This window comes from Salvelinus namaycush, chromosome 10 (genome assembly GCF_016432855.1).
Source record: "Salvelinus namaycush isolate Seneca chromosome 10, SaNama_1.0, whole genome shotgun sequence".
NCBI lineage: Eukaryota > Metazoa > Chordata > Actinopteri > Salmoniformes > Salmonidae > Salvelinus > Salvelinus namaycush.
The window spans coordinates 12,980,177-13,005,908 of NC_052316.1; the positions used below are offsets into that span (position 1 = coordinate 12,980,177).

Sequence of the window (25,732 nt, forward strand, 5' to 3'; positions counted from 1 at the left end):
TAGCCTATAGGCCTACTTCTATGCGTGCGCGTCCTTACTCAACATTGACAGGAGCGCGCCAAACAAAAGACAATGATTAAATTGACAGAACTCATAAATGGAATTAAATAAACCAAAACTTGTTTCTCACAAGTGTAGCATAGGTTGTGCACTCTGCAAACAATGTGACCACTCCGACAATGACAACTGGAAGAATGGAATAATATTGAATACATTAAAATAAATGACCATAACCAAAGTAACAAACATTGTAGATGAGAAATTATAGGAATTAATGGTAAATGTACTACTTGTGATATACAGTGCCTTCAGAAAGTATTCAGACCCCTTGACTTTTTCCACATTTTGTTACGTTACAGCCTTATTCTAAAATGGGGGGGGGGGGGGGGGGTCAGCTCTATGTGTTATATAGATGGATTTCAGAATTAACCTGGAAGAATCCATTGGAGGGTTTAGGTAAACTGTCTGGGAGGTATTGAGTATTTGTAGTTGAAAGTGCATAATTGGCCCACATTGTCTTAAATAGACAAGATATTGAGTTTCTTAAACAAAGGTGCAGATGGAGCCAGGTAATTAGAGGTGGCTAGTTTATTTTGTATGAGTAATTTGTGTAGGTAGGAGGAATATGTACTGGCCCAGACATATTATAGTAAATTAGATATGGATAAATTAAGCTATAGTATAGAGTTAGATAGCAAGCATGATGAACCAAACCACTAATCTTTCTGATGATACCAACAGATTTAATCACTTTGCTGCAGACAAATTGAATATGATCTTTCCAGGGTAACTTATCAATTAAACTCAGGAATCTAGTGGATGTGACTTGTTCCATTTCATTCCCACCAACTGAGATTCTGGCACTTTTTTTTTTAAAACAATATTTCTTCCTACTAGTGAATACAATAAAGTTGGATTTTTTACATTTTAAAAGTATTTCTTTATCTGGAACCATACAGAAAATGTGGCCATGCATGAGTTGGCTTCATTAATTAGTGAATAAAAATTGTGTGATAAAAACAAAATTGGTGTCATCAGCAAAGAGATTGGGAAGTACGGTGTAAGACACAGCAGCTAGGTCATTGATATAGATTAAGCATAACAAAGGTAACCCTCTGGCACGCCACAGGATATCTTGGCTCTGGTAGATGCACAGCCGTTTGCATAAACACATTGTTCTCTACCATAAACATAACTATATATCCGATTATATGTATAATCCTGAAAACCGTAATAATGCCATTTAGAAAGTAATATTTCATGATCAACCGTGTCAAACGCTTTGGATAAATCTAAAAAGATGTCAAGGACGTATTCATTGTTTAGGGCTCTATAGATTATCCACATGTTGCAAAAGAGCCACAACTGTGGAGTAGTTTTTACGAAAACCATATTGGTGCTCATATAGGATACAGTGTTCATTTAAATGTTTCAACATTCTCTTATACACCAATTTTTCTAGGATTTTAGAAAAACGTGGTAGTACAGATATTGGCCGATAATTTCTAAAAGAACTGGGATCCCCAGACTTATAGAGGAAGGATAACTTTGGCAATTTTCTCATCTTCAGGAACAATACAAGCTTGCATTGATTTGGGGAAGATATATGTTAGAGGCTCAGTAATCGTGGAAGACACAGATTTCACCAAAGAGGCACCAATCTCTTCATGAGATGACATCTTTAAGTTACCAATTACCTATATTACACCAGGAGGATCAAACTGAAGCAGACAAGGGACATGTCAAATTAATGTAATCCAAGGGCTTTCCATCAGTTTTCTATTTTCTTTGACAGAGAGGAACCCACATTCACAAAAAAAAGTATTAAATTCACATGAAATAACATCAGGAACACTGTCTTATTTCAACAATATATTGGAGATGGAATAGTTGTAGATTACTTTTTCTAATTCAACAGTTGATTTTCCAAGTTGACTTGGAATTTGTTAGTAAAATATTTTTTGGGGGGAAATTCGAAGTAGGCGAGTAAAATGTGTTAAACTTTTTGTAATTTGCAGAATTCAGGGGAGAGGGATTTGTGACCAACTTTTTATACAACTTGAATTTAAAAAATTTAACTGAGGATTTTTTCTGTAAACCAAGGTTTTCAGAACCCATCTACTGCTCTCTTACATGGTTTAACTAACATTACCAAAAGTATGTGGATACCTACTCATCGAACAATTCATTCCAAAATCATGGGCATTAATAAGGAGTTGGTCCCCCCTTTGCTGCTACAACAGCCTCCACTCTTCTGGGAAGGCTTTCCACTAGATGTTGGAACATTGCTGCAGGGACTTGCTTCCATTCAGCCACAAGCGCATTAGTGAGGACATTGTCATGCTGAAACAGGAAAGGGCCTAACCCCAAATTGTTGCCACAAAGTTGGAAGCACAGAATAGTCTAGAATGTCATTGTATGCTGTAGCGTTAATAATTTCCCTTAACTGGAACTAAGGGGCCAAGCCCGAACTATGAAAAACAGCCTCAGACCATTATTTATCCTCCAAACTTTATAGTTGGCACCATGCATTGGGGCAGGTAGCTTCTCATGGTATCCTTCTCATGGAACTTTACACCACTCCAGTCGACGTTTGGCATTGCGCATGGTGATCTTCAGCTTGTGTACGGCTGCTCGGCCATTTCATGAAGCTCCAGACGAACAGTTCTTGTGCTGAAGTTGCTTTCCGAGACAGTTTGGAACTCTGCAGTGAGTGTTGCAACCGAGGACAGATTATTTTTACGCGCTTCAGCGGTCCCGTTCTGTGAGCTACCACTTCGCAGATAAGCCATTGTTGCTCCTAGATGTTTCCACTTCACAAGAACAGCAGTTTCAGTTGACCGGGGCAGCTCTAGCAAGGCAGAAATTGACAAACTGACTTGTTGGAAAGGTGGCATCTTATGACATTGCCATGTTGAAAGTCACTGAACTCTTCAATAGGCTATTATACTGCCAACGTTTGTCTATGGAGAGTGCATGGCTGTGTGCTCAATTTTATATACCTGTCAGCAAAGGGTGTGGCTGAAATAGCTGAATCCACTCATTTGAAGCAGTGTCCAGATACCTTGTACAGTTGAAGGTGCAAGTTTACATACACTTTAGCCAAATACATTTAAACTCAGTTTCACAATTCCTGACATTTAATCCTAGTAAAAATGCCCCGTCTTAGGTCAGTTAGGATCGCCACTATTTTAAGAATGTGAAATGTCAGAATAATAGTTGAGAGAAAGATTTATTTCATCACATTCCCAGTGGGTCAGAAGTTTACATGCTACCAAATACTTATTGAGTGTATTGCCTTTAAATTGTTTAACTTGGGTCAAACGTTTTGGGTAGCCTTCCACAAGAAGTTGCTTGGGGTCATTGTCCATTTGGAAGACCCATTTGCGACCAAGCTTTAACTTCCTGACTGATGTCTTGAGATGTTGCTTCAATATATCCACATAATTTTCCTGCCTCATGACGCCATCTATTTTGTGAAGTGCGCCAGTCTCTCCTGCAGCAAAGCACCCCTACAACATGATGCTGCCACCCCCGTGATTCATGGTTGGGATGGTGTTCTTCGGCTTGCAAGCCTCTCCCTTTTTCCTCCAAACAAAACGAGGGTCATTATGGCCAAACAGTTCTATTTTTGTTTCATCAGACCAGAGGACATTTCCCCAAAAGGTACGATCTTTGTCCCCATGTGCAGTTGCAAACCGTAGTCTGGCTATTTTATGGCGGTTTTGGAGCAGTGGCTTTTTCCTTGCTGAGCAGCCTTTCAGGTTATATCGATATAGGACTCGTTTTACTGTGGATATAGATACTTTTGTACCCGTTTCCTCCAGCATCTTCACAAGGTCCTTGCTGTCGTTTTGGGATTGATTTGCACTTTTCGCACCAAAGTATGTTAATCTCTAGGAGACAGAACGTGTCTCCTTGCTGAGCGGTATGACGGCTGCGTGGTTCCACGGTGTTTATACTTGCGTACTATTGTTTGTACAGATGAACGTGGTACCTTCAGGCGTTTGGAAATTCCTCCCAAGGATGAACCAGACTTGTGGAGGTCTATAATTGTTTTTCTGAGGTCTTGGCTGATTTCTTTTGATTATCCCATGATGTCAAGCAACGAGGCACTGAGTTTGAAGGTAGGCCTTGAAATACATCCACAAGTACACCTCCAATTGACTCAAATGATGTCAATTAGCCTATCTGAAGCTTTTAAAGCCATGACAATTTTCTGGAATTTTCCAAGCTGTTTAAAGGCACAGTCAACTTAGTGTATGTAAACTCTGACCCACTGGAATTGTGATACAGTATATTATAAGTGAAATAATCTCTGTAAACAATTGTTGGAAAAAGACTTATGTCATGCACAAAGTAGAAAGGAGAAATATTTGCTTGTGTATGACATACGCTAGTGGCTTTGATTGACGGGTGCTTTTACGGGGGGGTGCTTGTGTGAGTTCGCTGAAGTAGGCCTAGCCTGTCCGGACCATCTCTTTAATAAGAATCAAAACACTCATGTCATGATTTAATCTTGTAAAAGACTTCACAATTTACATACATTTAAAAACGTGTGTGTGTGCGCACCTCAGTTACACATACATGTCAGTACATAAACAAATAGGTCACATGGGGGAGAGGTGTTGCTTTATTTGTTTTTTTAAACCAGGTTTGCTGTTCACTTGCGCTATATAAGATGGAAGGGAGTTCCATGCACTCATGGCTCTGTATAATACTGTACGTTTCCTTGAATTTGTTCTGAACCTGGGGACTGAAAAGACCCATGGTGGCATGTCTGGTGGGGTAAGTGTGTGTGTCAGTGCCCGCGTGTAAGTTGACTATGCAAACAATACGGAATCTCCGATACAATGTTTCTTATAAAAACAAGTGACGCATCAGTCTTTCCACAACTCTTAGGCAAGAGAGACTGGCATGCATAGTATTAATATTAGCCCTCTGATTACTGCTCTGGGCCTGCTGCAGCTTAACTAAGTCTTTCTTTGCAACACTTGACTGGACAATCAAAATATGATAAAACTAGAGCCTGCAGGACTTGCTTTGTGCAGTGTGGTGTCAAAAAAGCAGAGCATCTCTATTACGGACAGACCTCTCACCATCTTTACAACCATTGAATCGATATCTTTTGACCATGACAGTTTACAATCTAAGGTAACACCAAGTAATTGCCTCCTTGCTCAACAGCCACACCATTCATTACCAGATTCCACTGAAGTCTAGAACTTCGGGAATGATTTATACCAAATACAATGCTCTTAGTTTTAGAAATGTTCAGAACCAGTTTATTACTGGCTACCCATTCCAAAGTAGACTGCAACTATTTAAGGGTTTCAGTGACTTCATTAGCTGTGGTTGCTGATGCATAAATGGTTGAATCGTCAGCATACATGGACACACATGCTTTGTTTAATGTCAGTGGCAGTTCATTGGTAAAAATTTAAAATAGCAGAGGGCTTAGAGAGCTGCCCTGCGGTACAACACACTTTACATGTTTGACATAAAATGAGCTTCCATGAAAGAAAACCCTCAGTTCTATCAGATAGCGCTGAATCCACGATATGTCAGATGTTGAAAAGCCATAAAACATAAGTTAACATAACAGATTATGGTCAATAATATCAAAGGCTGCACTGAAATATAACAGTACAGCTCCCAATCTTCGTATTATCAATTTCTTTCAACCAATTATCATTCATTTGTCTCTCTAAGCAGGCTAAAAGTCTTAATTTGTTTACAGAATAGTAGCATTGTATTTGGTCAAAAAAAAAATCCAACAGATCGCTGAGATCTGTAAGCAAGCTGATAGGTCTTCCGTTAGAAACAGTAAATGCCGCTTTACCAGTCTTGAGTAGCGGAATGACTTTGGCATCCCTCAAGGCCTGAGAACAAAGACTTTCCTCTAGGCTCAGATTAAATATATGACATAAAGGAGTGGCTAGAGAGTCAGCTACCATCCTCAGTTGTCAATGCCATGAGGTTTGTCATTATTGGTCAATCATTTTTCCACCTCTCCCACACTAACTTTACAAAATTCAAACTTGCAATGCTTTTCTTTCATTATTATGTTTTTATGCATGAGTTCGATGGCTAACTGTTTGTTATTGGCATTTACTGCCTAAGTTTGCCCACTTTGCCAATTAAGAAATGTAAATAATTGGCAACATCATGGTTGTGATGAATAAGCCATCTGATTCAACAAAGATGGAGTTGAATTCATTTTTCTGCCCATAATTTAATTTAAAGTACTCCCCCCAAAAATATGCATTCTTTATATCATTGATCTTGGATTCATAAAGGTTTCTTCTTTCTGTTGAGTTTAGTCATATAATTTCTCAATTTGCAGTAAGTCAGCCATGTAAACAAGTGTACAAAATGAACTGTGACCTCCCCTTGCCTCCCAGTGTGTTGGAAAGCAGACAACCCGGCTTTCCTCTAGGACTTAGCCTGTGCTTAGCTCCATTCTGTTTTTTATTATTATTCTAAACTCCCTAGTCCTTACCGATGACAACCTAGTCCTTGCCAATGACATACTGTAGCCACCACCATGCTTGAAAATATGAACAGTGGTACTCTGTGATGTGTTGTGTTTTCTCCAAAGATAACACTTTGTATTCAGGACACAAAGTTAATTTCTTTACCACATTTTTTGCAGTTTTACTTTAGTGCCTTATTGCTAACAGGATGCACATTATGGAATATTTTTTATTCTGTAGAGGCTTCCTTTTCACTCTAACATTTAGGTTAATATTGTGGAGTAACTACAATGTTGTTGATCCATCCTCAGTTTGCTCCTATCACAGCCATTAAACTGTTTTAAAGCCCCCATTGGCCTCATGGTGAAATCCCTGAGCGGTTCCCTTCCACTCCAGAAACTGAGTTAGGAAGGACGCCTGTATCTTTGTAGTGACTAGGTGTATTGATACACCCATCAAAAGTGTAATTAATAACTTCACCATGCTCAAAGGGATATTCAATAACCATGTATCCATCCTCAGTTTTTATGCGAGTAAAGTCATATTGTATTAAAAAAATAATAATCACAACAGCGGTGATGGAAACAGGAAGTTTCGGTGTTCGTTTGACATGGTGGGATCTTTTTGTATCTGTAAAATGTATTATGTTGAAATGGCTGTGGAAATGCCTTTATGCGCAAATAATTGATATAATAACCATATCAAAGTAAATTTGGAGTAACACAAATATATGGTGTGTGGTCCTCCCACTACAACTCGGTAAACCATGCAGTTTATTAGGCTACAGATGAAATAAGTGATGAACTTCAGAGGGTGGTGATAGTGCACGGTGATGAACTTGATGCTCCTTTCCAATAAATATCGAGGGTCTTAATCTGGTGACATGATCGATGCTGGACTGCCACTTGACCCCAAAAAATATTCTCGCTCTTATCCATAATAATCTCTTGTAGATTAGACAAACCGCACAGCCCACCGCACTGTATCTGCAAGCTGTTGGCTAGAGCGCAGGTGCCAAGACCAGAATCAGCACATTTGCTATTTAACGCAATCGTTTTTTTAGACAAAAATATCAGTAGAGTTGAAAAGGCAAATGGACACACAATGAACTTTAGTTTCGTATTTAGTACACAAAAACTTAAGCGAAAAAGTACATTTTCTGTGCACTACGTCATCACGTACTGATTTTGTGGTGGAAAGTTAATTTGGTGGAAACTGTGCATATTTTCTTTCTATTGTCTGCCATTTATCTATTTTTTACCCACTCATCTACCAATAGGTGCCTTTCTTTGTGAGGGGTTGGAAAACCTCCCTGGTCTTTGTGGTTGAATTGGTGTTTGAAATTCACGACTCGACTGAGGGACCTTACAGATTATTGTATGTGCGGGGTCAGAGAGGAGGTAGTAATAAAAAAATTATGTTAAACACCATTACTGCACACAGAGTGAGTCCATGCAATTTATGTGACTCGTTAAGCAAATGTTTACTCCTGAACTTATTTAGGCTTAATAAAGGGGTGAATGCTTATTGACTCAAGACATTTCAGCTTTTCATTTTTTTTTTTATTCGTACACATTACTAAAAACAAATTCCACTGACATTATGGGGCATTGTGTGTTGGCCAGTGACATAAAATCTCAATATGAATCCATTTTAATTCAGGCTTGTAAAATAACTTGTGTGTGTGGAAAAAGTCTAGGCTTATGAATACTTTCTGAAGGCACTGTATAACTTCAGAGTGGGTAGGTGAGAGTGTGGGGGGAGTTGTACAAACAGAGTGACATAACTAAAGTCTCAATGGTCAGACAGATTTACACAGAGCCTTAATGGCCAGACAGACTGGCACACATACTCTAGAGAGCCATGACAGATATCAGAAGAGATCCAGGTGTTACCTTGAGAACCCGAGCAGCGACGCCCCCAGACGTTCCTCCTCCCCTCTGTAGCTCTCCCTCTCACGACACAAACCTGGACCCCTGGGAGACAGACAGGAGAGAACCATCATCAGACACTTCGATCAAAGGCCCTGAACCCTTTCTCTAAAATCTTACCACGTATATGCACACCTAGAAGGGACTATAGGGCAACTGGCTGATAGCATGAGTAGTTGGGAACATTGAAAAGTTTGACCTGTTGTATGCATGTATAGCTGTATGCATGTAGACCTGTTGACCTGTTCAAAAACTGTGTCAAACAAGAGACTTTAGACTGAAAACAGAACAATGTTGAGCATTTTGACAGTCATTTTGTAAGTTTAGGTTTGAGACATCCCTGGATTCAGATTCTTGTCAATTGTCAAAGTAAAAATAACACTTGTCATTACACTCTTGAAAATGTGCAATCGGTTTCTGAATGCTCAAAGAGTCGCAGCAGGAACCATCATGGTTGACAGAACCTTTATTTATTTGTGAGCTACGCTACTGTTCAGAACCCCCTGGTAGGCTCAGTCAGATATGACTGCAGATATTATTAGACTCCTCCACAGCCGGGTAAACCCTGCATTGTTGGTCTTCATTTGATTACCTAGCATCGTCTCATGTAGAGAACGAGAACAAGGCCATCATTTGACCACAGTTGGCCCCGCCACATGCGGGGCCAACACCTTTATCCTGTTAAAATGTGAGACTGGTAGGCAGGCAGGGTTAAGGTTAAGCGACTTCCGCACATCACGACAAACCTGCACCACTGTCAATGTTGTATAACAGGCCAATAATCACACAGTCCCACAGGCAGTTTGTAGCCGTACTTCAAGAAGCCCTTTCTACAAGGGGCTCAAAAAAAGCTTGGTTTTCTAATAACAATGTTCTGAGTGAAATCAGTTCACAAAGCTGTCTGGGGCAATGTTATAACACAAATATGTGTGACATTCCTCAGGCCTGTCCTGGAATACGGTTCACCAGATTGGCCAGGTCTCACAAAGCACCTGATCAAACACATGGAAAGCCTTCAGAGAAGATGCTGCCGTATAATTGGAACACCCGATGACACATTTCCCAGCCTGGAGAAAAGAAGATACCACAAGATGAGAGTTCACTCGGCTACTGAAGGAGGGGACCCACCCACTTCTCCAGGCGCTACCCACAAAACCAAACCACTCTAACCTGTGAAATGGGAGACAACACAGCCAATCAGTCACACAAAAAGACATCAACTGACCTTTCTGCCTAAAGCATACAGACTGACCCTGTAATGTACCTGTGGGTCATTTCTTAACTGTAATTTTGTCCATGAGCCCTAAATTGACAGTAATATAAAATGGAATTGGCCTAAACTCTGGGGTTGAAATCAACTATCAAAAGACATGTTCCAGGGTCCACTGGAAAAAACTAAGCATTAGTGAGTAGCAGGTTTGTTTCACCTTTAACACTTTTCTCTTAAATGTCACAGAGCAAGTTTGCTCTCAGGATGAAAACAGTTGTGACGGTGGAGGTTGAGCAATCTCTTTGAAATCAAGGAAGCCTTCTGCAGCAGCAGCAATTCAGCCACCCACATAGTTGACTGACCGCATACGTTTCACAACAACCTGAATGAAAGACTCGACCTTCAGGATAAACACGTCTTCAAAAACCTGTAACTCAGCAATTTGGATGAGACAGACTCCGGTCCTTCTCTTTTTTCCCCCCCTCGCCTGTTCTTGGACACTGGGAGAGAAAAGCTAACAATAACCCATGACCTTTTGACGTGCTGTCATAATTCATGGAAGAATTCGGAGGAAAAGTGTTTGTTGCAGTCGTGCTCTCAGCTCAATATGCTTTCTTTATCACTTCCCCTCCTACTCACAGTGCATTGTTGCTGGGCTTTGTTCCCGGCCGTGCTGACATCCAGTCGTATATCACCCCCGCCAGTGGCCTTGGGCTTAGTCCATGTTCACCTGCCCCTCCTCTGCTCTCAGGTCAGGACCCTGGACCCCCTGCATCTGCTTTTGTTCTAGTGCGTGTGACCCCCCCCCCCCCCTCCTGATAGAGCTTCTGCTGAGCCATGTACCAGACATGGCACTGTAAACCATGGCTGAGATTCATGTGTCCCTCTCGGCTGTACATTTTGTGGTATTAGATTCATTCAAATGAGCATTCATTTGTTAAACAGATGCAAATAAAGTTGAATTGAAGTGAATTGATTATACACAAGTGAAAAAATACCCAAGTTTGCTAGAGGTGAAGTAAAAAGAGGTTTGTACAACCAATACAAATGGCAGGAATGTGTTAATAAAACCAAAGCTTTTTACAAACGGCAAATAAAGAGCTCCTTGCCATTTATTTTATGAGCAGCGTTCGGTTCAATCCCAACCTGTCAAAACATGACTCACCCAGTCAAACTCACCTTAAGCTGCGGTAGGAGTCCCTAACTCTAAGCGATAGTCAAAGCAGTAGTCAGTCAAGCCTCACTCAATCTCAGAGACCGCTATTACCAAAATCACAGCGTCAAGATGAGGGACTCAAGTCATCCTGAGTGGAGACCGCACAAACGTTATCTCATAACAGACAAGACCACGGGGCTGACGTTAGAGATGGCATTCATCCACCGACCAGAAGGGAGAGGGGGGGGGGAGACAAGAGATGAAATCAGATAGGGAGGTTAAGGAGAGCCCTAGATAAAATGCGTGTAGGCTAGCTCCGGAGGCCGAGAGAGAGAGGGACTGATGGAGGAGAGAAAAACAAAATGTAGAGATCAAACGGCCGTGGAGCCCTAAGTCAGGGCACATGCTCCTGGATTAGCCGTGGCATGGCCCTACAGCCTGGGAAAAACGGCTGATAACACCCTTCGAGAGATTAAGCAATATTTTTTACATAAGAGATGCTTTTTGGCACTGAATAGACCTCGGCATGGCAAGCATAGGCTACTCGTTGGCACTAGCTCGAAACAAACCGAGGCCCTCTTTATGAATGTCGTAATACAAAGAAGAAGGATGTCATGACTTCCCTCTGATCCTGAACTAACTAGCAAGATCTCTAGCTAAGTGCCTTTCAAAGAGAAACATGCTGGTAAGGACTTCAAAGTGGAAGGAGGTCCACACAAAGTCAATGTCCATATGCAACAGTTATAAAACCCACTGGCCTTAGTGAGTATACATTAGTGATGGAAGGGAAGAAAAAAAAACAATACAGTTATCAAATCAAAATTGTATTTGTCACATTTGCCTAACACAACATGTGTAGACCGTACAGTGAAATGCTTACTTACAAGCCATTAACCAACAATGCTTTACGTTAAGAAAAAACGTGTTAAGTAAAAAATAGATAAGTAAAAGAAAATAAAACAAATAATTAAACAGCAGCAGTAAAATAACAAGCGAGGCTATATACAGGGGGTACCGGTACAAGCGAGGCTATATACAGGGGGTACCGGTACAAGCGAGGCTATATACAGGGGGTACCGGTACAAGCGAGGCTATATACAGGGGGTACCGGTACAAGCGAGGCTATATACAGGGGGTACCGGTACAAGCGAGGCTATATACAGGGGGTACCAGTACAAGCGAGGCTATATACAGGGGGTACCAGTACAAGCGAGGCTATATACAGGGGGTACCAGTACAAGCGAGGCTATATACAGGGGGTACCAGTACAAGCGAGGCTATATACAGGGGGTACCGGTACAAGCGAGGCTATATACAGGGGGTACCGGTACAAGCGAGGCTATATACAGGGGGTACCGGTACAAGCGAGGCTATATACAGGGGGTACCAGTACAAGCGAGGCTATATACAGGGGGTACCGGTACAAGCAAGGCTATATACAGGGGGTACCAGTACAAGCGAGGCTATATACAGGGGGTACCGGTACAAGCGAGGCTATATACAGGGGGTACCGGTACAGAGTCAATGTGCAGGGGCACCGGTTAGTCGAGGTAATTGAGGAAATATGTACTTGTAGATAGAGTTAAAGTGACCATGCATAGATAATAAACAGAGAGTAGCAGTAGCGTAAAAGAGGGGTTTGGGTAGCCCTTTGATTAGCTGTTCAGGAGTCTTATGGCTTGGGGGTAGAAGCTGTTAAGAAGCCTTTTGGACCTAGACTTGGCGCTCCGGTACCGCTTGCCTTGCAGTAGCAGAAAAAAAAGTCTATAATTAGGGTGGCTGGAGTCTTTGACAATTTTTAGGGCCTTCCTGACACCGCCTGATATAGAGGTCTTGGATGGCGGGAACCTTGACCCCAGTGATATGTATGTATGCATGTATGTATTTTCCTTCATAGCTTGTTCTCCATCTTTTCAAATAGGGAGACAAATTTGTTTTCAGCACTTTTATTTCCGCAAATGATCAAAACTAGTTCTCATGGCTCGTCTCTGCAGCAGAAATATGGTGAGCAATATGTTTGGAACTTTGAATTGCAATAAAATCACAGTATCGAATCGCAATACATATAGAATTGTGAGAATCGCAATAGATATCGTATTGGTACCTAAGTGATAATATCGTATCGCAAGGTCCCTGGCAATTTCTAGCACTAGTATACCTGTGAGGACCAATAAATATTGGTATTTATTAGGATCCCTTACAGCCACTGCAAAAGCAATAGCTTCTCTTCCTGGGGTCCACATGAAATAATGCATAGTGCAGAACATTATTAGTCAAGGACAAACACATACATTTAAAACATCACACAGCCTAAATACCAGTACATATACAATATCTAGGTCTAATACATAGTACAGTGCAATACAAGATTAATAAAATGGCTGGGTCTTTTCAAAGTAAATATTATTTTCAGTTTAAAAAAAAACAGGTTTTCTGCTAGCTTGAGCTACCTGGGGTGGCAGAGAGTTACATGTATTCATGGCTTTATTTAAAACGGTTTGTTTCCCAGCCTCTGTTCTGGACCTGAGGACTGTGAGGAGAACTCTGGTTGCCCGTCTTGTGTTGTACCAGATGAGTGTCCGAACTGTGTACCAATTGCTTGCACAGAGTTCGGTACCTTCAAAAACAATAGCTCACACAAAGACCAATAGTGATGCAATCAATCTCTCCTCAACTTTGAGCCAGGAGAGACTGACATGCATGTTACTGACACATTCCATCCGCGTACATCTAAGTGCGATACGTGCTGCGCTGTTTTGGACCAACTGCAAATTTACCAACGTCCTTCTTTGCTGCACATAACAACATAGCTGGGCAGTAGTCCAGGTGCGACAACACTAGGGCCTGTAGGACCTGCCTTGTTGATAGTGCTGTTAAGGTAGAGCAGCGCTTTATTATGGACCGACTTCTCCCCATTTTAGCAACCATTGAGTCTATAGGTTGACCATGAAAGCTTGCTATCTAGGGTTATATCCAGCAGTTTAGTCTCCTCAACTTGCTCAATAGCCACATTATTCAGTAATAGATCTAAAACAAGGTTTAGCGTTGAGCGAGTGATTTGTCCCAAAAAGTATGCTTTTAGTTTTTTGAGATTCGTATTTATTATGGATCCCCGGCAGCAGCTACTCTTCCTAGGATCCAGCAAAGTTAACGTAGTTATACATTTTTAAAAAAACATTGCAATACATTCATAACAGATTTCACAACATATTAAGTGTGTGCCCTCAGGCCTCTGCTACCACATACCGCATATCGAATGCGCGACCCGGGCTGGGAAAATTCTGGATCATTGTTACTCTAACTTCCGCGACGCATACAAAGCCATCCCTCGCCCTCCTTTCGGCAAATCTGACCACGACTCCATTTTGTTGTTCCCAGCCTATAGACAGAAACTAAAACAGGAAACGCCCGTGCTCAGGTCTGTTCAACGCTGGTCCGACCAATCTGATTCCACGCATCAAGATTGCTTCGATCACGTTGACTGGGATATGTTCTGGATAGCGTCGAACAACATTGATGAATACGGTGAGCAAGTTTATTAGCAAGTGCATCGTTGATGTTGTACCAACAGCAACTATTAAAACCTTCCCCAACCAGAAACAGTGGATTGATGGCAGCATTTGCACAAAATTGAAAGCGCAAACCACTGCTTTTACAATCAGGGCAAGGCGACCGGAAACATGACTGAATACAGTGTAGCTATTCCCTCCGCAAGGCAATCAAACAAGCTAAGCGTCAGTATAGAGACAAAGTAGTCGCAATTCAACGGCTAAGACACGAGAGGAATGTGGCAGGGTCTACAGTCAATCACGAACTACAAAAAGAAAACCAGCCCCGTCGCAGACCCTGATGTCTTGCTCCCAAATAAACTAAACTTCTTCGCTCGCTTTGAGGACAATAGTGCCACCGACACGGCCCGCTACCAAAACCCGCGGACACTCCTTCACCGCAGCAATTGTGAGTAAAACATTTAAAACGTGTTAACCATCGCAAGGCTGCCGGCCCAGACGGCATCCCTAGCCGTGTCCTCAGAGCATGCGCAGACCAGCTGGCTGGTGTGTTTACGGACATATTCAATCAATCCCTATCCCAGTCTGCTGTTCCCACATGCTTAAAGAGGGCCACCATTGTTCCTGTTCCCAAGAAAGCTAAGGTAAATGAGCTAAACGACTATCACCCCGTAGCACTCACTTCCGTCAACATGAAGTGCTTTGAGAGACAAGTCAAGGATTATATCACCTCCACCCTACCTGACACCCTACACCCACTCCAATTTGCTTACTGCCCCAATAGGTCCACAGACGACGCAATCACACTGCCCTAACCCGACTGGACAAGAAGAATACCTATGTAAGAATGCTGTTCATTCGATTACAGCTCAGCATTTAACACCATATTACCCTCCAAACTCGTCATTAAGCTCGAGACCCTGGGTCTCGACCCCGCCCTCTGCAACTGGGTCCTGAACTTTGACGGGACGCTCCCAGGTGGTGAGTGTAGGAAACAACATCTCCACACCGCTGATCCTCAACACTGGGGCCCCACAAGGGTGCGTTCTCAGCCCTCTCCTGTACTCCTTGTTCACCCATGACTGCGTGGCCATGCACACCTCCAACTCAATCATCAAGTTTGCAGACGACAATACAGTGGTAGGCTTGATTACCAACAACAACGAGACAGCCTACAGGGAGGAGGGGAGGTCCCTCGGAGTGTGGTGTCAGTAAAACAACCTCACACTCAACGTCAACAAAACAAAGGAGATGATTGTGGACTTCAGGAAACAGCAGAGGGAGCACTCCCCTATCTACATCGACGGGACAGTAGTGGAGAAGGTGGAAAGTTAAGTTCCTCGGCGTACACATCACGGACAAACTGAAATGGTCCACCCACACAGACAGCGTGGTGAAGTAGGCACAGCAGCACCTCTTCAACCTCAGGAGGCTGAAGAAATTTGGCTTGTCACCAAAAACACACACATTTTACAGATGCACAATCGAGAGCATCCTGTCGGGCTGTATCACCGCCTGGTATGGAAACTGCTCCGCCCACAACCGCAAGGCTCTCCAGAGGGTAGTGAGTAGAGGTCGACCGATTAATCGGAATGGCCGATTAATTAGGGCCGATTTCAAGTTTTCATAACAAATCGGTAATCGGCATTTTTGGACACCGATCATGGCTGATTACATTGCACTCCACGAGGAGACTGACTACCTGTTATGTGAGTGCAGCAAGGAGCCAAGGTAAGGTGCTAGCTAGCATTAAACATATCTTATAAAAAACAAACAGTCACTAGTTAATTACACATGGTTGATGATATTCCTAGTTTACCTAGCTTGTCCTGCGTTGCATATAATCGATGCGGTGCCTGTTAATTTATCATTGAATCACATCCTACTTCGCCAAACGGGTGATTTAACAAGCGCATTCGCGAAAAAAGCAGTCATTGCACCAATGTGTACCGAACCATAAACATCAACGCCTTTCTTAAAATCAATACACAAGTATATATTTTTAAACCTGCATATTTAGTTAATATTGCCTGCTAACATTAATTTCTTTTAACTAGGGAAATTGTGTCACTCTTGCGTTCTGTGAAACAGAGTCAGGGAATATGCAGCAGTTTGGGCCGTCTGGCTCGTTGCGAACTAATTTGCCAGAATCTTACGTAATTATGACATAACATTGAAGGTTGTGCAATGTAACAGCAATATGTACTTAGACTTATGGATGCCACTCGTTAGATAAAATACGGAATGGTTCCATATTTCACTGAAAGAATAAACGTTTTGTTTTCGAAATAGGTCATTAATATGGTCAAATCCGGAAACTAAGGCTCGTATTTCTGTGTGTTATTATATTATAATTAAGTCTATGATTTGATAGAGCAGTCTGACTGAGCGGTGGTAGGCAGCAGCAGGCTCATAAGCATTCATTCAAACAGCACTTCACAGCGTTTGCAAGCTATCAACTCACGAGATTAGGCTGGCAATACTAAAGTACCTATTAGAACATCCAATAGTCAAAAGGTATATGAAATTCAAATGGTATAGAGAGAAATAGTCCTATAATAACTACAACCTAAAACTTCTTACCTGGGAATATTGAAGACTCATGTTAAAAGGAACCACCAGCTTTCATATGTTCTCATTTTCTGAGCAAGGAACTTAAACAGCAGCTTTTTATTTTTATTTTTACATGGCACATATTGCACTTTTACTTTCTTCTCCAACACTTTGTTTTTGCATTATTTAAACCAAATTGAACATGTTTCATTATTTATTTGAGACTAAATTGATTTTATTTATGTATTATATTAAGTTAAAATAAAAGTGTTCATTCAGTATTGTTGTAATTGTCTTCATTACAAATATTTAAAAAAAATATATATATATATACATATTTTTTTTTTAAAGAAAATCGGCTGATTAATCGCCATTGGCTTTTTTTGTCCTCCAATAAATCGGTATCGGCTTTGAAAAATCATAATCGGTCAAACTCTAGTAGTGAGGTCTGCACAACACATCACCGGGGGCAAAGTACCTGCCCTCCAAGACACCTACACCACCCGATGTCACAGGAAGGCCATAAAGATCATCAAGGACAACAACCACCCGAGCCACTGCCTGTTCACCCTGCTATCATCCAGAAGGCGAGGTCAGTACAGGTGCATAAAAGTTGGGACCGAGAGACTGAAAAACAGCTTATCTCAAGGCCATCAGACTGTTAAACAGCCATCACTAACATTGAGTGGCTGCTGCCAACATACTGACTCAAATCTCTAGCCACTTGAATAATAAAAAATTGGATGTAATAAATGTATCACTAGTCACATTAAACAATGCCACTTTATATAATGTTTACATACCCTACATACTCATCTCATATGTATATACCGTAATCTATACCATCTACTGCATCTTGCCTATGCCGTTCGGCCATCGCTCATCCATATATTTCTATGTACATATTCTTATTCATTCCTTACACTTGTGTGTATAAGGTAGTAGTTGTGAAATTGTTAGATTACTTGTTAGATATTACCGCATGGTCAGAACTAGAAGCACAAGCATTTCGCTACACTCGCATTAACATCTGCTAACCATGTGTATGTGGCCAATAAACTTTGATTTGACCTTTAACACAAAATCCATGCGTACATGTGTGTATAGTGGGTATGTAATCGTGTGTTTGTATGCATTTGTCTATGCTTGCGTTGCTTCACAGTCCCCGCTGTTCCATAAGCTGTATTTTTATGTTTTTTTTTTAATAAAAAATTTACTGCTGGCATGAGTTAGTTGATGTGGAATAGAGTTCCATGTACTCATGGCTCTATTTAGTACTGTGTGCCTCCCATAGTCTGTTCTGGACTTGGGCACTGAAGAGACTGGTGGCATGTCTTGTGGGGTATGCATGGGTGTCCGAGCTGTGTGACAATAGTTCGAACAGACAGCTCGGTGCATTCAACATGTCAATGTCACAAATACAAGTAGTGATACAGTCAATCTCTCCTCCACTTTGAGCCAGGAGAGATTGACATGCATATTATTAATGTTAGCTCTCTGTGTATATCCAAGGGCCAGCCGTGCTTCCCTGTTGTGAGCCAATTGCAATTTTCCTCAGTCCCTCTTTATGGCACCTGACCAAACGACTGAACAGTAGTCCAGGTGCGACAAGACTAGGGACTTCTCTCCATCTTAGCTACTGTTGTATCAATATGTTTTGACCATGACAGTTTACAATCCAGGGTTACTCCAAGCAGTTTAGTCTCCTCAACTTGCTCAATTTCCACATTATTCATTACAAGATTTAGTAAAGGTTTAGTGAATGATTTCACTAGAAATCATTTCAGCGTGCCATTTCACGTCAATGATGTTCAGTCTTCGAGGGTACCAGTTCGGACTCCCCATTTCGGCAGAAAAACTTGATTCTCTGGTTCACTCCGTTGCGCAAAATTTCACATTTGTTTCTATTTTAATCTAAAGCACTTCATTACGCTTTCAGTGATGGGGGTTGCTGGTTTGTCTTGGCCTTGGGAGGTAAACCGCAGGGCAGGGACTAGAAAGGCCTCCCTCTATGTGCCGCGGCCCGTGGGCTTGGAGTGCAAACAGTGCCGGGCTACTGAAGGGACTTGCACCATGTCAGGATATTTCTCGCCCCAACTCCAGATCAACATGGGCAAACCTGTTACAGACCAGTCTTTGAGCTCACCTGTGAAAAGTACCCAGGCTTCGGCTCAAAGGCCTGGGGGAGATTGGTGCCGCGCTTCTCAAGCCCTCCATAACCACCTCCAAATCTCCAGTTTGGCAAGAACACCCTGTACTAAATTGAGCTTTCCAGACAGCAGAGTTCAGTGGTCAACAGGGCAAGGTCAGAAAGAGGGGCTCTAACTGTACTGTGATAGTGAACACTGCAGCCAGATGCAGAAAAAGTAACGAGGTACTTATCTTCACATGTGAAATGTTTAATTATCCTAATCAATTCATCCCAAAAATGGAATGGCAAAACATGATGCTGAAGAGCCTCAATATTTCTTCTGCAGTTGGCACATTCATGAGGAAACCAAGAGGAGACTGTCAAGTCTTAAAATAAAAGCTGACACCCAAACTAATCTATTAACAAAGACTTACCTCCAAGATGCTCCTGATCAAAGAAAAGAAAAAGAAATACGTGCTAGTAGATAGCATTTTATTCCTCAAAAGGCAGTTTAGTTACTTATTCATCACAGTGACCATACACTACCGGTCAACAGTTTTAGAATACCTACTCATTCAAGGGTTTCTTTATTTTTTACATTGTATAATAATAGTGAAGACATCAAAACTATGAAATAAGGTATGTTTCTTTTTAATACATTTGATAGTGTGTAGATTGATTTATTTTTTTAAATACATTTTAGAATAAGGCTGTGTCATAACAAAATGTGGAAAAAGTCAAGGGGTCTGAATACTTTCCGAATGCACTGCACGTACATATCCTAACCAGAAGCCATGGATTACAGGCAACATCCGCACTGAGCAAAAAGTTAGAGCTGCCGCTTTCAAGGAGTGGGACACTAATCCGGACGCTTATAAGAAATTCCACTAAGACCTCCGACAACTACATCAAGCGTGAATACAGGACTAAAATCGAATCCTACTACGCCGGCTCTGGTCGTGTAAACACTTGACACTTACATGCGACTTCTTCTATCAAAATACGAAGACCGCATTGAAAAAATGGGACACACAAAAGTCGTTTTGTAGTCTGATTGTGTTCAGATCTGGCTGACCACTTCAACAGGTGGTCAGGGATGCATTGTGTGCAGATTTCTCCTCTGGACGCAATCAGGCTACCGAAAGTGCATACAATGAGCGACGCCTTGCTCCCACAAGTATCCAGAAAACGTATGTTTTGGGACTAAGAGAAACATTTTCATTATAGCGTTGGAGGAAATACGTTCCTAGCATGAGGAACGTGTTTGTTGACCTCAAATGTGAGGGGGTAGCAAATATTTAGAAAATATCATTTTGGTTTGGCTAGAGTTATGCTAACCCTTTTACAATCCCTTTAGTGTTGCTTGCTAGCTACAGAGGCTAGCTCGCTAGTTAGCTACTGCAATTAGTTGTGTTATTATATTTACCATAATCCACTGTTTGTAGAACGCATACTGGCATTTGAATATAGCGCGGGATAAGGGAATCCGGACACACCGTGGACACTGTAGACATTTAAATTCTTATGGCTGCATCCCGCTACCGGGATCGATATGACAGCAGCCAGTGAAAGTGCAGGGCGCCAAATTCAAACAGAAATCTCTTAATTAAAATTCCTCAAACATACATGTATCTATTATCATTTTAAAGGTAATCTTGTTGTTAATCCCACCAAAGTGTCCGATTTCAAATATGCTTTTCAGCGAAAGCACTAGAAACGATTATGTTAGGTCACCACCAAACCACAATAAGCACAGCCATTTTTCCAGCGAAAGATAGCTTTCACAAAAAGCAGAAATAGAGATAAAATGAATCACTAACCTTTGATTATCTTCATCAGATGACACTCATAGGACTTCATGTTACACAATACATGCATGTTTTGTTTGATAAAGTTCATATTTATAACAAAAAATCTGAGTTTACATTGGCGCGTTACATTCACTAGTTCCAAAAACATCAAGTGATTTTGCATAGCCACATCGTTTCAACAGAAATACTCATCATAAATGTAGATGATAATACAAGTTATACACATGGAATTATAGATATACCTCTCCTTAATGCAACCGCTGTGTCAGATTTCAAAAACACTTTACGGAAAAAGCAAATCATGCAATAATCTGAGACGGAGCTCAGAACAATAGCCAAATTAGCCGCCATGTTGGGGTCAACAGAAACTAGAAAAAGATAATGTCCGTTATTTATGTCCAATTAGCTACTTTGGTTAGCGCGTTAGCGGTAAACAATTCCAAAGTCACGAAGCGCATCCACTATAACGTGACGAAATGTCCAAAAGTTCCGTAACAGTCAGTAGAAACATGTCAAACGATGTACTGAATCAATCTTTAGAATGTTGTTAACATACATCTTGAATAACGTTCCAACCGGAGAATTAGATTGACTTCAGAAGAGAGGTGGAATAGAGGTCCTCCTCATTGGAAGGCGTGTGTTCAATGCGTGGTCACCTCATGGCAGTGATTATTAATTACTGTCTCCTTCGGCCCCCCTTCACATTAGAGTCATCAAAGTTCTATTGACATCTAGTGGAAGCCGTAGGAAGTGAAAACTCATGAATATCTCGCTGTAATTTCAATGAGAGCTTGGTTGAAAATCTGCCACCTCAGAAACAATTCAAACAGGAAGTGGAACTTCTCAGGTTTTTGCCTGCCATATGAGTTCTGTTATACTCAGACATAATTCAAACAGTTTTAGAAACTTCAGAGTGTTTTCTATCCAATACGAATAATAATATGAATATATTAGCAACTGGGACTGAGGAGCAGGCAGTTTACTATGGGCACCTCTGTGCACCTTTCATCCAAGCTACTCAATACTGCCCCTGCAGCCATAAGAAGTTAAATGTAGACACATGACGCTGTCAGAATTCCATCATGAGAGCACTAAAGCTGCACAAACTGTCAAGTCGAGACACGGCCCGACACTCGTTGGATGTGGCAGGGCTTGGAAACTATCACGGATTACAAAGGGAAACCCCCCGCGAGCTGACCAGTGACGTGAGCCTACCAGACGAGTTAAATGCCTTCTGTGCTCGCATCGAGGCATGCAACACTGAACCAAGCATGAGAGGACCAGCTGTTCCGGTCAACTGTGTGATCCCTCTCCACGTAGCCGATGAGAGTAAGACCTATAAACAGGTTAACATTCAGAAGGCCGCAGGGCCAGACTGATTACCAGGACGCATACTCAGACCATGCACTGACTAGTTGGCAAGTGTTTTTACTGACATTTTCAACCTCTCCCTGACCCAGTCTGGGAGAGGTTGCGCACATGTTTCAAGCAGACCCTATAAAATCTGCGAGGCAGAGAACGCAGATGGAATCCAGACAAACGGAATTCAATACTCAAAAATGAATTGAACTTAAGGAATCAACTAAATATATTGAATATTTATTAAATAGCCTAAGTTTATTGTAAGAAATTAACAGAATGCATCAGTGATTCGTATTTCCTGCAACTTTCTGAAGAGACAATGAGAATTCTCTATCTCTGTATGTGCGGTGCACGCGTGTACCACTTTGTGTTAGTGAAAAGTCTTCTGGTAGATAGAAAGGGTTTCCCAAAAACCTCTTAAATTAAAATGTTTATTTTAAATGTGATTGAGAGCAGAAACCTGGAAAAACAAAACAGAATTTGGGGGGGGGGGGGGGGGGGGGACTGATTTTATAGGGCCTGTGCCCAAGAATGCCATGGTAACATGTCTAAATGACTATTGCCCGCTAGCACTCACATCTGTAGCGATGAAATGCTATGAAAGGCTGGTCATGGCTCACATCAACACCATCATCCCAGACACCCTAGACCCACTCCAATTCGCATACCACCCCAACAGATCCACAGATGACGCAATCTATATTGCACTCCTGCCCTCCTCCACAAGAGGATCACCTGTGAGAATGCTGTTCATCGACTACAGCTCAGCATTCAACACCATAGTTCCCTCCAAGCTCATCACTAAACTCAGGACCCTGGGACTAAACACCTCCCTCTGCAACTGGATCCTGGACTTCCTGACAGGCCACTACCAGGTGGTGATGGTAGCTAACAACACATCTGCCACTCTGACCCTCAACACGGGGGCCCCTCAGGGTTGCGTGCTTAGTCCCTTCCTGTACTCCCTGTTCACCCACAACTGTGTGGCAGCGCACGACTACAACACCATCATTAAGTTTGCTGACAACCAACGATGAGACAACCTATAGGGAGGTCAGTGCCCTGGCAGTGTGGTGCCAGGACAACAACCTTTCCCTCAACGTCAGCAAGAAAATCTAATTGTATGTCACGTGCCGAAATCAACAGGTGTAGACCTTACCGTGAAATGCTTACGTACAAGCCCTTAACTCTATTTCTTGAACTGCATTGTTGGTTAAGAAAATATATACTAAAATAACAATTTATTTTTATTTTTTAAATGACAACAATAACAAGGCTATTTTTTGGGCCTTCCTCTGACACCGCCTAGCATATAGGTCCTGAATGTCAGGAAGCTTGGTCCCAGTGATGTACTGGGTTATACGCACTACCCTCTTTAGCGCCTTATGGTCAGATGCCGAGCAGTTGCCATACCAGGCGGTGATGCAACCGGTCAGGATGCTCTCAATGGTGCAGCTCTAGAACTTTGAGGATCTGCGGACAGAGTGCAAATCTTTTCAGTCTCCTGAGGGGGAAAGGTGTTGTCGTGCCCTATACACAACTGTCTTGTGTGTTTGGACCATGACAGTTCGCTGGTGATGTGGACACAAAGGAACTTGAAACTCTCAACCCACGCCACTTCAGCCCCGTCGATGTTAATGGGGGCCTGTTAGGCCCACCTTTTCCTGTAGTCCACGATCGGCTCCTTTGTCTTGCTCACATTGAGGGAGAGGTTGTCCTGGCACCACACTGCCAGGTCTATGACCTCATCCCTATAGGCTGTCTCATCGTTGTCGGTGATCAGGCCTACCACTGTTCTCGTTAGCAAACTTAGTGGCGTGGAGTCATGCTTGGCCACGCAGTTGTGGGTGAACAGAGTGTACAGGAGGACTAAGCACTCACCCAAGGGGCCCCTGTGTTGAGGATCAGCGTGGCAGATGAGTTGTTGCCTACACTTACCACCTGGGGGCAGCCCGTCAGGAAGTCCAGGATCCAGTTGCAGAGGGAGGTGTTTAGTCCCAGGGTCCTGAGCTTAGTGATGAGCTTGTTTAAAGGTCTTGCTCACATCGGCTACGGAGAGCGTGATCACACAGTCGTCCGGATCGGCTGGTGTTCTCACGCATGCTTCAGTGTTGCCTGCCTCGAAGCAAGCATAAAAGGCATTTAGCTCGTCTGGTAGGCTTGAGTCACTGGGCAGTTCGCGGCTGGGTTTCCCTTTGTAATCCGTAATATTTTTCAAGCCCTGCCACATCCAACGAGTGTCAGAGCCGGTGTAGTAGGATTCAATCTTAGTCCTGTATTGACGCTTTGCCTTTTTGATGGTTCGTCTGAGGGCATAGCGGGATTTCTTGTAAGTGGCCGGATTAGTGTCCCACTCATTGAAAGCGGCAGCTCTAACTTTTAGCTCAGTGCAGATGTTACCTGTAATCCATGGCTTCTGGTTGGGAAATGTATGTATGGTCACTGTGAGGACGACGTCATCGATGCACTTATTGATGAAGCCGGTGACTGGGGTGGTATACTCCTCAATGCCAGTGGATGAATCCAGGAACATATTCCAGTCTGTGCTACGCTACAGTCCTGTAGAGTAGCATCCACGTCATCTGACCACTTCCGTATTGAGTGAGTCCCTGGTACTTTCTGCTTGAGTTTTTCCTTGTAAGCAGGAATCAGGATGTTAGAATTATGGTCAGATTTGCCAAATGGAGGGCGAGGAAGAGCTTTGTATGCATCTCTGTTTGGTGAGTAAAGGTGGTCTAGAGTTTTTTTCCCCCTCTGGTTGCACATGTGACATGCTGGTAGAAATGAGGTAAAACGGATTTAAGTTTGCCTGCATTAAAGTCCCCGGGCCACTAGGAGCGCCGCTTCGGGATGAGCATTTGTGTTTGCTTATAGCCTTACACCGCTCGTTGAGTGCGGTCTTAGTGCCAGCATCGGTTTGTGGTGGTAAATATACGGCTACGAATAATAGATGAGAACTCTCTTGGGAAATAGTGTGGTCGGCAGCTTATCATGAGGTATTCTACCTCAGGCGAGCAATACCTCAAGACTACTTTAATATTATAGATCTGGCATCAACAGTTACTGACAAATAGACACACTCCTGGCCCTCGTCTTACCAGATGTAGCTGCTCTGTCCTGCCAATGCACAGAGAAGCCAGCCAGCTCTATATTATCCGTGTCGTCATTCAGCCACATCTCGTTGAAACATAAGATATTACAGTTTATGTCCCGTTTGGTAGGAAGGTCAATCGTTCAGTTTGTTTTCCAATGATTACACATTGGCCAGTAATATGGAGGGAAGTGGTGGTTAACCTACTCATCCTGTGTTTGAATACTCATACTAAGTGCACAAATTGTGATGTAAATTGAGCATGTAGTATGCTTATTGGTCATAGTTAATATATCACAAGTTCCCGGACGTCATACTAAATTCACAAAAATACAAAGTACACAAGCAGTAGACACTATTTCTGTGCTTTTAGGGCCCATAATACAATTCTTCAGAAAATATGCAGCCGAAGTCCGACAAGAGCGGATACAAATTCATTGCTTTAATTAATTATGGACAAATGTTAAGAAAATGTTGAGCAATGTAATAAAGTAATGACTTT

General features: G+C 42.2%; 1 protein-coding gene across 1 annotated transcript in view; it reads right to left on the reverse strand.

The window, feature by feature from the left end:
* Positions 1-25,732, reverse strand: part of LOC120054701 (probable cation-transporting ATPase 13A3) — a 67,561-nt gene that overhangs the window by 36,759 nt on the left and 5,070 nt on the right. Inside the window, exon 2 of the mRNA XM_039002246.1 lies at positions 8,372-8,452. The gene's annotated coding sequence lies outside the window, so the exon portion shown is untranslated. The remainder of the gene's footprint in view (positions 1-8,371; positions 8,453-25,732) is intronic.